The following is a 14,725-nucleotide window of genomic DNA, read 5'->3' as shown; positions in this document are numbered from 1 at the left end:
CTTGTTTTCCAAGGAGACATGTTAATGCCATGGTTCAGTAAGGTGGACTGCGAGAGAGATGGCTCCCTAATGAACATTTGTCCCTGGTTTGCCTGGCAATGGGATTTCCAATCTAAAGATGAAGTCCTTTTCTTGGCTAACACCTTTGTTGCAGGGATCTCAACAGTGATGTCCCTCTCGCAAGCTTCATCCCTTCAAGCTTCCATCCGTATTCTTACTCTGCCATGCGGCAAGCATGGAGTACTTCCCACTGGTGTCCTGCTGATGTCCATAACTTGCTGACTCTTACTTACCATGGTGATGGCTGTAACGTGATACTGAACTGTATGGACAGGGCAAAATCATGACCTGTTACATTTCTTTGTTGATTAGAAGGAAAGAATAAGCTGTGGTTTAGGATGATAAATGCGGGAATCTGGAGCTCTAGCTTCAACTCTCCCTTTTGCCAGAGGTTTCCTCAGGAAGATCTAATTTCTCTGTGCCTGAGTTCCTCTCATAAGACATGAACAGTGTTTCATAGAGATGCTGAGTGGATAAGTACCCCCTGGAAGGGAACAAATCTCTGGGATGCACAGAGCGCACAGCATCCTTGCCAGCCCTGGGGAGCGATGGTGAGTGGCTATCATCAGGATTGATTTACTTGCCCCTGAAATGCAGTACCACAACACAGTGGTGAGGCCACCAGCCCTTCACAAGTAGTGAAAAGCGGCTGGAAGCAAGTAATTCCTTATTGCAAGACCTGACCAGTTCCTTCCTGCGTTTCAGGAGCAGGCACTGAAGCACAAGGGGAAACGCTTTGAGGGGTCAGTGCATCTGCGTAGCTCGCCATGTTGCCATGCAGGGCTCTTAGGCACTGAAAATGTGGCAGCCTGCCTGAGCTGATTATCTCCCCACCTCTTGAGAGGGCTAGCCCGGGCACGGCGCTGTGCTGACACAGCTGTCCTACTGCTGGTTCCCCGGTTCCCCAACTGGCCCCGTCCGGGGGATCCCAGGGCTGTGCTGCATTGCAGAGCATAGCTATGCCTGTAGGAACTTTTCACAGGTACTTGCAACACTGGAAAAGTATTTAATTCACTGCTATGCAAATAGCCCTGCGGGCTACAGCGAGGAAGGGAAATAGGCTTGTGCTACACTGTGTAATCTGCATGGGCAGAAAGACAGAGCACTGTCTGTTGTAAATCCCTGACACAAGGTCAAATGAGAGCTGTGCCAGTGCAGAGGTCTGGTCAGCCAAACTCCCTCCTTGTCTAACTCCACTGACCTTCTCTGAGCTGATTCAGTGCTGTCTTTGGCACAGTAAGTTCAGCTAAAGCAGCTGTGATTGCCCTAACACAAAGTTTCCTGGTTTTTCTGGTATGTATTTTAAGCTTATTGCTATTTCAGTGCAGTTTCATGCATTTCCTATTTGAACAGTTCCTGTCGGAAGCATGTATTGTTTGGGAAGACGTGGCATTAATTACTGTGTGAATTATTTGTTGTGTGGGTACCGTGGAAGAAATAGATGGGAACTATTCCAAATGGTCTTTAATGAGTTCAGTCATCCAAGATCCTGATTTCCATCTCATAAATAATAAACTGTCCTCAATATGCTAATTCAAATTTGCCTTTAAATTGCTTGTTTTAATTTTGCAGAGGAAATAATCAAGAAGAAAAAGTTCTGGAAAATGCAAACCTGCCGTGTTTCTGTGGCAAGGCATTCAGAGGTTGCAGTGTCTTGTCTTCCCAATGCTAAGTCCTGAGACAGTGAGCATGTGACTAGGCTGGTGGTGGTTTTATGCCCCAAAGAGTGAAATTTGAAACGTAATAAATGAAAGTATGTATGAAATCTTTGCTCCATAAAGGAAGGGTCTTTAATATAACCTTACACAGTGAGCTCTTTGCCATCTCCTTTTGATGGGATCTCCATTCTCAATTTCTTCTCAATTATTCTGTTCTGAAAACATCCTTTTCATTTAGATATCAGGAAAAATTTCTTTACAGAGAGGGTTGTGAAGTATTGGAACAGGCTGCCCAGGAAGGTGGTGGAGTCCCCATCCCTGGAGGTGTTTAAAAACTGTGTGTATTTGGTGTTGAGCAATATGATTTAGGGACCCTGACAGTGCAGGGCGAATGGTTGGACTCGATGATCTTGAAGGTCTCTTCCAACCAGAAGATTCCATGATTCCATGATTCTATGATTCTTTTTTTCTCATCTTAGCATTTTATCTTCAGTAAACACATATTATGATTTTACATGAACCTATGGTCTCTGAGCTGTCTGTAAGTCCAGCCTGAAAAGTAGCGCATAGCATAGCAAAAGTACTAGAAGAAAAGAAAAAGAAGTGTATTTTTGACATGTATTAGCTGGTCACACATCATTCAGATTTGTTAAGGTTCGATACTGGCTAAATAGACAGGAATAGAAGATTTGGATGGTCCTGCAGGCACATCTTACTGGAAACACAGTCGCAGAAATTTCATTTCAAGAGACAAACCAGTGAAAATATCCGAACAGGTTACTCTATTTCCTGCCCTGGAAGGAATGTCAGCTTTTTGAAAACATTAATATCCTCAGCCAGGCATAGCAAATATTAGTTCTCAGTTCCTTCAAGGGATAAAAAGAGATAAAAATAGAAGCCACTCTAAAACCTCCCAGAGGCTGACAAATGCATTCATTCATTTCTTTATAATGACATCTTTCATGAAGGCCTTAACACTGGAAATTCTCAGAGGATTCCTTCCCCCCCATACTTTCTCACTTCTGTTGAAAGCTATCTGTATCATGGCGAGCAGGCAGGGGGTAAAATACTTTCTGAAAACTCAGCTGTGCTTTTGTAGGCTGATCTTAAATAGGAAAAAGGCTCATTTTCCTGAGTGCACCAAGAACGTGACACTGCAACCTGGAACGACATGGGAGTATCTGGCTGTGGTGGTTCAGCCCACGTGAGAGGGGATGGCTGTGCGCGATTCTCAGCCAGAGGTGAGCGAAGTGCAAGCCCTGCACCTCAGATCTGTGTGTGAGAAACACACACTGCGCAAAACAGATGTCAACTTTGCAGCAACTTTCATTTCACTCTCTACTCCTCCCGTTCACATGTCTTCCCACTTTGTTCATCTCCACTCTAAGGCCTGCATTCATCCCGCTTAGCGGAGGCAATCTCATCACATTTGCCCTCCGCTGCAGGGAGGGAGAGAGGCTCTTCCAGAGCTTTCAAACCTTCAGTTTAACTGTCTCCCTCTCTGAGGACCCTCTTTTTGTCGGTTGATTGAACAGGAACCAAGGCTCGTTTAGCTGGCTTGGTTAAATGTCTGCAATTGAGTGGGGTGATCTTGAGCTCTACACTAAGATATTTGGTAAGGTTGGCAGGCAAACAAACAGAGCAGTTGGTTGCTTTATTTTTCTTACGCTAAATTTTAAGAGTCTTTTTACAACCAGAGTGTAAAGCAAAGCCCAGCACATTGCTCATATCGACATTGGGAGTTAAAGCTGGAGCCTGAAATGGTATCATTATTGCAAGTGGAACTCATCTGGCCAAATGCAGACTGAACATAGAGATAAACCCCAAAAGACTCTCTTTCACTCCTCACACTATAAATTGACTTAGAGCCAATATCTCAGTTGTAGTCATGTACATCTAGTGATATATAGATAAATTGCATCCACAATATCTGCAGAGCTCCCTCTGTGGCAGTCATTTCAGAGCAAGGAATTAGCCACACAGGTGAGCTAAAAATAGAAGACTGAAGGGCACCACCTGAGTCATCGAGTCAGTGCCTCCCAAATTGCAGGAAGGCATGCTGCAGATGCTCAGTCCTGTGTGTTGTAGTTCTTCTCACCCTGGGATGCTGTACATTTCCAGGCTTCTCACAACAGACTCCAAGTCTGTGCTAGAAGACCAAATGCCATAATAATTGTGCCACAGGAGGAGAACAGAAGAGATCAAGGGCACTTCTAAGTCCTCCAGGCTAGCAGGAGATTTGCTAGGTAACATTTGCAGATGCTTCCAGACCATGGACTATGCTGCAGAGGAAGACAAACAAAAAACAGCAGTCTCTGATGAGCTACTCTGGAAGAGGATTGCTTCCCTGTTCCAAATCTGGTGATTAGCTCAACCCTGTGCATATGAACAAGCACAGACAGCTGAGGGATGCTGATACCTCGAGGAGCACTGCTGACCCTTGCAGCTCTCAGTGACCATGTTTACACCCTTATCTGACCCAACATGAAGTAAAATACTTGGTCTTAAATCCCTGTGAAAAAAGATTAGAGGGGTCAGGAAAAAGTATATTGTTCAAGAAAAATGTCAGTCCTGGGAATATAACCTTAATTATTAAACTATACTGGTCTAATTTAACTAATTTCTCATGTACACAACAAGGTCTCAGTGAGGGAGTTATTTTTTTTCTTTTATAAACAAAGGCACTACTTTGTAATGTACTGCTATTTAGCACAGTCTGATTGTATAAAAGGCAGATCTCTAAACAATGTGCTGTGATCTTATCTGATCTGCAAGCTGGACGATATATCATCAATATAATTTGTGGCAGGATATTTACATAAATGTGGTGAGGTGTGTTGGGAACTCCTCTAAAATCACACAAGCAAAAAGGGGACAGTACTAGCTTAAGTAAGTGAGGCTATCAGCTTAACAGCTCCATGAATAAGTGTTTTTTTCCAGAATAGAAAATCAAATTTTGCAGCTACTTAAAGCCAGCTAAGAGAAAACGTGCTCATTGTGATTTTCTGTCACTAACACATTGGATCACACAGGGAACCAGTAGCTACATACAGAGAGTTTCAGCTGCCGTTCATGGGTTTGCGTGTGGCTCCGTAGCTCCATTGCTGGTATCCAAAGGCTGTTCTTGGCCCCAGAGAAAGGACCTGCCGCTCTGAAATCGTTAGTAGGTGAGAGGTGGAGTTCTGCAAATGACCACTGCCGTCACAAACAAAAGTAATTGATTCATCTGCTGGTATTCTTGAAAGGAGCTACTAAACAAATGGACGTTGCCAGCACTGTGCAGGAGACCAAGCTAAATTATCATAATAGACCCTTCTGGCCAAAAAAAAAAAATCTGTGTGTCACCGAGAGGTACTCCCTTTGCGTCAGAGTCGAGATACATATTAGTATAATTTATGGACCACGCGCAGCTCATGATGTCAGTGAGTCTACTCATACTGTGGAAAAAAATATACTTTAGCTTCTACAGCAGTAATTCTGGCCACTTTCACATATTCTGCACTTGCTTGAAGAAAATAAACTGTGCTGTGCTGTACTGTACATAATAAAGGACTTCTCTTCTTGAACAGTACTTATAGTTGTAACCTAGCAAGAATACTAGGGAAGCGGGAAGCGTCAACTTTGCCCAGACAACAAAAACTTTCCTTTATATTGTGCCAGTGGTTGTACCTTCTGGAGCCCTGGTGCCATAACGTGATGTGTGAAGGTTAGAGATAATGTAAAGCTCCAGATCTGGAATTGAAGCTTCCCCAGTGTGAGAAGTGTTGGTGTTGGTTATGCTCCATGTCTAGCTGCTTTTTAAGTTGCAAAAGATTTCCATTTCTGGTATAACACCCTGTAAAAAAAGAGCATACACTGACTTCTCTTGTTAAAATTCCTTTCAGTTTCTTAGGGTTTTTTTTCCTTTATTGGTTAGGAATGGTAGAGGTTGACAGAGCTTTGTAAAGGACCTTTTTAGAAACGGTGAAACATATTAATCACTCTGCAAATCCTGCCTGCTGGCTGATGGGGTGCCTGTCTGTGCTGGTGTACAGGCTTGTCAGAGCCCTGGGGGAGCTGTATGCATATGTGGGCACCTGATGTATGGGTTATCTTGCAGGAATGGAGAACAGCTGAGAGACGAAAGAGTGAAAAGCAACAAAGTTCTGCCAGATGCAAAAAGTAAATGAGCAGAAGGAAACCTGAAACCTGTCATTTTCACTGCCATGTTCTTCATTACCTCTTTGGACAAGTGTGATATCCAATTTAACTGCTTTGTCCTTTTTCCTTGTCCTTGGTTGTAGTTGTATCTTTGCATTTATTGTTAGCTTTTGTCATGTCATCAGCTTCCGAGAATGATACACCAAATCAGACGTTTCTGCTCAAAGCTGTAAGTCTCCAAGTAGGACGAGTGAGTTTGGTTTCTTCCCTTAAAGTTCAAAATGCCCTTGCTTGCTCCTAGGGTCCTCCATGGGCTGCTATTCTGGTTCAATTCAAGAGCTTGGTTCCGGAGTCTTTGCTCCGTGAGCGATATCAGGCTTCTTTCCTTTGAGAGCTTGCTCCTGACCTGAATGACAAAGAAACTGAAACAAGGGCAGGGTGAGGCTGGAGAAGGTTTGCTCACTGATGTAGCTCATTAGAGGACTTCGCTGCCTTGCTGCTAAGTCTTTTGGTTCTGCCAAGTTTCTTGATGAGAGCTGCAGGAGTAACAATAGAAAAGTAGGTCAGGAGTAGATCTTGTAAATCTACTGAAAGGGCCAAGAGCACAGTTTGTGTAGGAGAAGAAGAAAAGAAGGAAAGGAAAAAGACCAATAGGAGGATTTGAGGGTGAAGAGAAGGAGAAGGCGGCCAGAAGTTTAGGTGAGACTTCATGTGTGAGCCATGATGTGTAATTATACACCTGCTTACAGAGCGCTTTCTTACAGTGTCTGAAAAATTCTTCAGTATCTTCAGCGGGGCTTTCATTAGCGCCTCTGAACCTCTGTTTCTGCAATTGCTGTTAGCAGTGAGGCCAGCCCGCCCGCCCGCCCGCCTGCGGGGCTCGCTGGGTGAGCCGTGTGCTGGCCCGCTGCATGCACATTTCCAGCGTGCAGCTGCACCCCTGCTGAGACTGGGAAAAGCAACAGCAGAAAAACAAGAGCTTTTGCAGGACGGACGATCTCCTTTGAAATGTGGTAGGCATGTGATTTCTTTAAAGGGAAGAAAATCAATACAAGGATTTTTTTAGGTTGGAAAAAACACCATTCCCAGTGTTGTCTTTGGGAGTGAACTTTCAAAACACATCTCGGTTTGGGCAATACGCACTACTTATCCAGTACGCGCACAGCATACACCTCGGCTTTTTATTCAGCTGAACTTTTTGCCATGCTGGCAGAATTTCTTACAAATAGCTGGTGTCATGATTTTTTTCTATTTAGGCCTAAAATCCTAGGAGATTTGTGTAACACATTGTTTAACTCCTGACACGCTGAACTATACTCTGATTTTAAGCAAAATCTGACTATGGCTCTTCCAGCACACACACAATTCCATCTAGCTTCCAGCAAATATTGTATACATCTACGTTATATATGTATTTCTCCTGCTTTGTATTAGGACTTTTGTTGACTGTTAGGGTTTTTGCTTTTTGTTTCTTTTTGAGTGCCTTTAACTTGTTTTTCACTTCTGTTTTCCTAGCAGTTAGAGTACAATTTTAAAAAAGCCTGTTAATGTGATACATCGTTTCAGCTGAAGTAAAAGCCCTTTAGCATACGCTTTTACTCAGAGAAAGTGGGACTGAGAGAGGAATAGGATTTATTCTTACCAGTGTCATCCTTTCATGTGGAAATTTTCCCTTAAAAATGATTTTGCTTTTGGGATGGCTTCCCGTAGACCGGGCACTTTCTGCATTTGGTGGTACAAGCCAGCACATTTCCCCACCCTCAGTCAAAGTGAGTGCAGCTCTGCCTGCTGGTTTTCCTCTGTCAATAATTGATACATCAGTTGATAGACAATGAACATTTTATAAAGGCCACTTAAACCAAATGGAACGTCTTCCTTGCATCTATCAACAAGAGACTTTTTCATCTCTCTTCTGCAAGTTCACTCATTTTCCTTCTGAAAGTTGGAAACCTCTGCCGAGAAAACACAAACGGGAAACTCTTCATTATCATCATAACACAGAGTTTTGAACGACCGCTGTCAACTTTGACAATTACATTTCTGCCTGGAATGTTTTACCTCCTAGTAAAGAGGACAGCATGAAACTTACTGAGAGTTTAGGAAGATATATTTCTCCTTGGTTTTTTGGTTTTACTTCCTCCTTCTGATGGTGTTTTTCTCACTGCCTAGCCTCAAGGTCTCCCTAACAGCCCATCACCAAGCTCCTTGTCCTTGTACGATGAGGGCACAGGCTGGATTTAAACATACAGGTGCAGAACTCCAGTATATGTGCAGGAGTCACAGGTGTACAGCAGTAAAGCTGTTTTGAAGTTAAGGTTGGGTTTTCGGTTTGAATTTTATTTTAAATTAAAATCTTGGTGGTTACTCTTTAGACTCCCTATATTTATCTGGAAAATAGGTCTGATGTGGATGCGGTCAGTTCTTACCCACAAATTCCCTCCTCCTGCAGTTGCATGCTACAACACGACCTGGAGGCCTCTGTAAAGGCACAGATATACCGGGGAAGGAGCAGGGAAGTCATATGTAGCTGAGTAAGTAGCCCGCAAGGAGTGGTAGTGATGGATAGGAGCTATTTCTGTTTTGGGCAGTGACCACAGAAGTCCACCATGGAGTGGCCTTGGACCACTTGCTGTACTTGTTTCTACATTGGAAGAGTCCTCAGGGAGTGGCCTCATGCGGTTGGCAGAACTGACCAGCCCTGTGGAAATCTTCCTGCATGTTCTCACTACTATGAGTGCCGAAATGTGTATTTACTATTCTGACAAAATGGTCTCTGCTCAGGTGGAAGTTTGAAACACTGCATTTTCACAGCAGCCTTCCAGTGCCTAAAGGGGGCCTACAAGAAAGCTGGAGAGGGACTGTTTCAAGAGCGTGTAGTGATAGGACATGGGGCAATGGCTTTAAACCGAAAGAGGGCAGATTTAGATTAGATATAAGGAAGAAATTTTTTACAATGAGGGTGGTGAAACACTGGAATGAGTTGTCCAGAGAAGAAGGTGATCTTTAAGGTCCCTTCCAACCCAAACCATTCTATGATTCTATGATTTTTTTCTTGACCTTCGTCTGGACTTATAGCATGGCCACAAAGGTGGTGTGTGCTGTTTCCAGGTCGCTGGAGGTGTCTGACCCACCTGCCAGGTGCCTTTTGTTTCTGTTTGCATGCCCTTGGTGTTGAGCTGTCTACATGTTGTTGTTTGGTCCACTCTCGGCCTCTCCCTGGGCAGTGCTGGTGCCTGAGCTGAGTCACAGGTTGGAAACAACTGTCACTGACTGAGGATCTGGCCCATCACGCACTGCAGTGTCCTGGCAGAAAAAAGTCCAGTAAACAAAATGCAGTATGTAATCTGCAGTTGGCAATGAAGGACTTAATTAATTCATCTCTTGGCATTTTATGCTTGATTTTTTCATACTTTTCAAATCAAACGTAGCACTTTCTGAGCTACATCAGACTCTTCCATTTTTGTTATGTTTCATGTTTTTTCCTTCACTCCATCTTTCGGTGGCTGGCATTTCCCAAGTGTTTTCTAAGGCAGCTGTATAATCTTTTGATTGTAATCAGTATAGAACAGTTGATGCAGTTTTACATAATTTGCCATTTCTAGTGTACATTAACTTAATGTTCCTATGAGTTACAAGATTGTCTTTAATAATGAATTATGTGGCTTACTGAATATGTTTCCTTTCTCAGGGAGCTCAATGCAGGTTTTTAGTTAAAGAAAACCCTGAGCATCCCTTATCTTTCTCCCTGTCTTTTATAATTATCACTATGCTAAATTTCTAGGTCATTTTCAACCAAAATTATGTGGCAGGCCAGTGAGGAATTAAGATTTAGATAAATTAAAATTTATAAACCAGTTACTATTGTGGGATTAGGCATAGAAATATTTGGAATTCTATGAAGCAGTTGTTGTGGTCTTTTAACCCCTCTAAGCTGAGAGTTACTTGGGTAGGGAGAGAAAATGAGTCTATTTTTTCTCCCAATAAATCGGATGATGCATGTATATGGATTGTTTACCAATATAACCCAACTATATGAGCAGAATAACAATGATCTCACTGTGTTTTCACAGGAGTATTTCTCAAAGATTTCCTATATACCTGAATTTTGTCCCCCATTCCATTGCTCTGTCTTTTAATTAAATTTTACCCTGAATTGATTACATCTAGGCTTTCCCATAGGGCTGTAGAAGTGAATTTACTTTTATTCTCCTATCTGTAAAGCTTGTTGTTTAAATCTTTTCTCTCTCTGTCTCTTTTTTGTAAGAAGATTTGCTGATTGTGATTTGATTACCTGTTCAGCTTTTTACAAATTATGTTACTCTAATTGAAGCCTAGAAATAGAAATCCAATAAATGGCTCTAAGTAAGTTAACCTCAGAAATGTTTGATTTCATTCTGTGTTAAAGTAGATGATACTTTTCAAGCCTTTGTAGAAAATACTAAATTGAAAAACCAACAAAGCAGAATACTTGCATTTATTCAGTAGTTCTCCTTAGAAACTGCAAACGTGGACAGATGCTGAGTCCATTGTCATTTTTGAAATGAGACAACTGTTATCTTGGTGGAAACCAGGACTTTTAAAGTCAGAGTTTCAAAGAAGCTCCTAAGGAGTTTAGAGGCATGAGTCTCATTCAAAGGCAGATTTACACCAGCCAGATATTCGTCTTATATGGGGGTGGGGAGCGATGACAACATTATCAGAGGGAAAGGCAAATTCACTTTGTATATGTCTGTGAGTGAATTTTGCTTGTGGGCAAATCTGGCTATCTGCAGCAGAAACGTGATATTCTTCAGCGCTTCAAGCTGTCCCAAATTCTCACTTCAGCATTAAGTTGTGCGTAAACACTTGTCTGTCTGGAAAGGCTTTTCTTCACAGCATGCTTTCCCAATGCAGCAGTACCAGCAGCACTGTCCCCAGCAGAGCGTGTCCCACGTGTTTTGCACAGCGGTGTTTCCATATTAACCGTGTGCTGTGGGACGCCATGGAGCTGCTGCTCTCTGGCTGTTCGCCTTTCAGTCCCACGCTCCTCCATCTTCTGATGTATAGCACAGAAAGCGTGTCCTTCGCTGCAGCTTAACAGAATTACTCTTGTGTCACCCAGGCCCCATAATGCTATAAAGGCTGGTTAACATATATATGAAAGCCATGGCTCACCACTGCGCTTTCTGTGACACATGCTCTTGTCAAAGGCTTTCATCACGCAAAACCATTAAAAAGCTATGACCGCTACTGAAAAGATCCAGAAACGGGACTTCCAAGTGAAGAAATCAAGAATCAGCTTCCCTTGGATTTGCATTGGGGAGGGAAATCTCTTGGTTTAGTCAGTTTTTATTTTCGGTGCCCCCTCAGTGCATGGTGCTGAAGCCTAACTGGGTTCATGCTGAAGGCTTCTTGCTGCCAAACACCTGCAATCAGTAGCTCATCATTTGGCTGGGAAGTCACAGGCAAGACACATTCGATGCTAAAACCGCATCACTCCCTTCTCTGAACACTGCAAAGCTGCAAGAGGACACCCGACGGTGCCTTAGGGTACGTAGTAAGCTATAGGGTGCCTGTTTGTCTTATGGGTGATCAACAGTTATGTACGTATGGAGAGTCTCTGTGGAAAGTATCCCGTCTCCCAGGATCAGAGATAGCGTACTACCCATTGTGAAAATGGGATGATGACGACAACGCTGCTAAAGCACACCGAAGGCCAATTTGCAATATGTTGCTCGTATCGTTCGCTCGAGCAATTATTATAATCCATTTGCCTGTAAATGTGCTTTCTGTTGTTATATCATTAACCTTAACAATGTCAACATGCTCCCTGTATGCGGTTCCATTATATGACTTCACAGGGTAAGAGCGCGGGACGCGTCTCACACAGGGGAGAATATTCACAACCTGAGCTTTACTGATGCCTGAGGAGAACAGCAAGTCCTATGGATGGAGCCCTGCTGCAGAGAGGCGCTTGCTTTGCTGCAAAGGGAAACGGAGAGCTGTTTAATCTGCCACTGCCTGGCTGGCATGAGGAAGGAGGATTTTCTGCCAGAGGTGTGAGTCCTAGTGGATAAAGGCCACGTCCTCAGGGAGCGGTGGTGTCCGCAGGGTGGTATGGGCAGAGCAGCCACAGGAGCGTGGGGGAGATGCTTCTTTCCTCCTGTATTCAGCAGCATTACTCCCAGTTAGTAACTGTGGAAATGAATGCAAAGAGGTTGTTTTGAAGGTATTAGCCACTTGCACACATAATAGGAATGAAAAACTGCAGACCAGCAACTTCTGGTTGCCACTAGATATTGTGGGGCTTCCTTTATGCCTCTGTGGCCTTTCTTTCTTACAGTACCCATCTAGAGCTGGGAGAAGGGATCTCAGCCTAGCATTCTGCTTCCTACATTTTGGAGAGTGCCTCCTCTCGCAATGGGTCGCCTGACAGTGCAGCTCAGAGGAGGATGCCCAGCTTCATTTGTGCAATGTGCTATGTTGGCCCTAATAGTTAGTGATAACTTCTGTAGTAGTCACGGATGCTCATTTTGGACAGAACCACTCAGGTACTGTGAGGATGGACTGCAGGCAGACCTCTGGGTGCAGTGCTGCCTCATTTCCTACTTTCACCTCTGCGTCTGAGATGTTAATGATTTTCCTTGAAGTATCTACATAGTATTTCCGATATATGGGAGATTTATTTGACCTCCTAAAAAGGATGACAATAGGTCTCCCATTTTATACGGACTTTGTTGAGAATCACTAGCCACAAACTAACTCTAGTCACAGCTTTTAGGAGATTTACGCTGTCTTTGGACAAGTGTCAGAAGCCTGAAGAGCAACAAACTCAGGCTGTGGCACAGATTTGTTCTGAGGCCACTCAGGTCTGACATACGCGCTCTGACATCTTTCTTGGGTTTGTTGCATCTGAGCTGTTACTGTCCCAGTCGTCTGCCCCATTCCTTTGTCATAGTTTATCACCAGCAAATAAGTGATGGTGGAGTAATAAAACAGACCTGCAGCCATGTCAGGTGCTGGTGTTGGTGTTTCAGTTCAGGCTGCCCTTCGCTGCTGGTTGACTGTGCAGGGTAGCAGACCAGGTGGAGGCTCATCTGCCTCCTGCCACTGGCTGGGGCGAGGGGACGCATGGCAGAGGGCAGGGCTGAGGCAGTTTGCCCTGGTTTAGGGAAGGCCTTGTCCTCTAGTCCAGACCTTGGCAATAGTCTCAGCACAGTTTCTGTCTATCAGCACCCTCTCTTCTATCTAAATACGCATGCAGAAATAAATTAAGAAGTTTTAATTGGACTTTCAGCAGGCCAGTCACTTAGCATTACTGTCGGGCAGTTCACCATGGGCATGGTTGCCAGTGGCCCAAAGCGGGGCAGAGTCCGGATGCTGCCGCTTTCGTGCTTGGGTGCTGCAGGGGTCCAGGTGACACGGCTGGGTGTAGCACTACCTGCGAGCAGGAGGACTGACAGCCCTGGGCCATGCGACACATACCCCTCTGCTTGAGCCCTGCCTGATGAGCACTGCTCTTAACCCCATGCTGTTTCTCTTAGCAGCAGCAAAGGGATTATTGATGAGATTCTCAAGGATGACTAGAAGACTGAGCTATATAGCTGCCATTGAAATTAATGACAGTTATACAGCTAAACCCACCAGCTGGCTTCGGGAAAGTCAGCTTCTCCCTGTCTGTGCTTGTTTACTGGAGAGCATTGCTGTAAGAAGTTATAAAGTAGCAGAGGATGCAGTAGTATTCAGTTGCTATAGGAGATAAAAAGAATTAGATGCTCTTTTTTTGCCACATCCCCAGCTGCTGTAAACTGGCTGCTCTCTGCCAAACTCAATAGAGCAATACCAAATTGCTCCAGCTTAGGATTTGGATCTTTCAGGCTGTATCAGAGTATCTGCCATTTCCCTATGTAGGCGGATGAAACACTACTGAATACGGAACAAGATCTCACAGTCAGGGGATTTTAAGAAATAAAAATATATTAACAAAAATCAATGCAGGGCCTTGCTCCTGTCAGCATTTGTTCTGTTTTCTGCCCCCCTGCCCCATCCCTTCTTTATTCACTGTGATTGCATCTGCATTGCTATGGTAACTAATGAATGATTATTTAGTTTATCAATCTCTGGATGTGGCAGTTTAGTGTTTAAAATATTCCAGCACTGTCTGTCGAACACATATGCACAAACACATACAGTCTGTCACACAGGAAATACTATAGGTGCTTGATATTCTTCCTTTAAGCTAAATGTGTTTACCGGACTCTTCAGATGGGATGTGAGAGCTTTATCTACTGTGACGATGGCCACAAGCTAAACAGTATGTGCAGATAAACACAGTTATATTATTTCATGTTTACTGTCAGGATGTGTCAGCTGTCAGCCAGCACACCTGAAATGAAGGCAGCACCATTTACATCCCAGAGGATTTCTGCCCAACTCCCAGGTCTGAAGAGTTATTGCGCGTTCACAGGAAGTTTTCAGAAGAAAAAATGGTATTTCATGTTTGTAAGCTCCAGTCTAAAACTGTTATTTTGAAGGAGTGAAAGGGAAAGAACAACTGTCGCCGGCTTTTCAAAGGAATGGTGGGCCTTCAGCCTTCTGAACTCTTCAAGAGAAAGGTAACTGGAGGAGGGATGCTAGGGCGGCAACGTGCTCTTCCTTGGGGCTGATGTAGATGGGGACGGACTGGGAAACATAGATCAGCACCTTCTTTCGTCATGTTTTCTCGCAGCTCTGTACCTATTTCAGTGCTTTGATGAGCTGGAGATTTTCAGGAGATCCCTAGAGACCCAGATAGTTTTTGCTCAGAGGGCACTCAGTTTTATTCTGTCCTAAAGAATTGTGCAGCTGACTTTTAATCTGCAAAAGGAATACTTTCTCAGTAGAATATG

Source organism: Tauraco erythrolophus, chromosome 2 (assembly GCF_009769465.1).
Source record: "Tauraco erythrolophus isolate bTauEry1 chromosome 2, bTauEry1.pri, whole genome shotgun sequence".
Lineage (NCBI taxonomy): Eukaryota > Metazoa > Chordata > Aves > Musophagiformes > Musophagidae > Tauraco > Tauraco erythrolophus.
This window is presented reverse-complemented; position numbering follows the sequence as displayed.